Source organism: Bubalus kerabau, chromosome 2 (assembly GCF_029407905.1).
Source record: "Bubalus kerabau isolate K-KA32 ecotype Philippines breed swamp buffalo chromosome 2, PCC_UOA_SB_1v2, whole genome shotgun sequence".
Classification (NCBI taxonomy): Eukaryota; Metazoa; Chordata; class Mammalia; order Artiodactyla; family Bovidae; genus Bubalus; species Bubalus kerabau.
Genome location: NC_073625.1, coordinates 162,892,554 through 162,892,926, shown reverse-complemented (window position 1 = coordinate 162,892,926; position 373 = coordinate 162,892,554).

Sequence of the window (373 nt, the reverse complement as noted above, 5' to 3'; positions counted from 1 at the left end):
TAGAAAAGATTAATCATAATGTCCTTAAATTAATTCAGGTTGAATTAAGCACGTGATATAAATAAATTCAGTGAATTACAAAAAGTAAGATTTTGTAGAGATGATCAGTACAGTGACACTTTATTATATGTATTCAATCCAAATTTTCCCAAACATTTCCCTACCACATAAAGGATGCTCACTTAATGAAATAAATGCTCATAAAGCAGTGATTCCTCCTAAGAAGATTTTCCTTATGAACAATTCCAAACCAGGGGTGCCTGAGCTAGATTTTGAAGTTATAAAGAAGTGTCGATGTATTTTAAAAGCTTTTTAATGGCTTTATTTGGGATAGATGTTATCACCCCTCTTTTAACATTTTTGATGTGTGGGT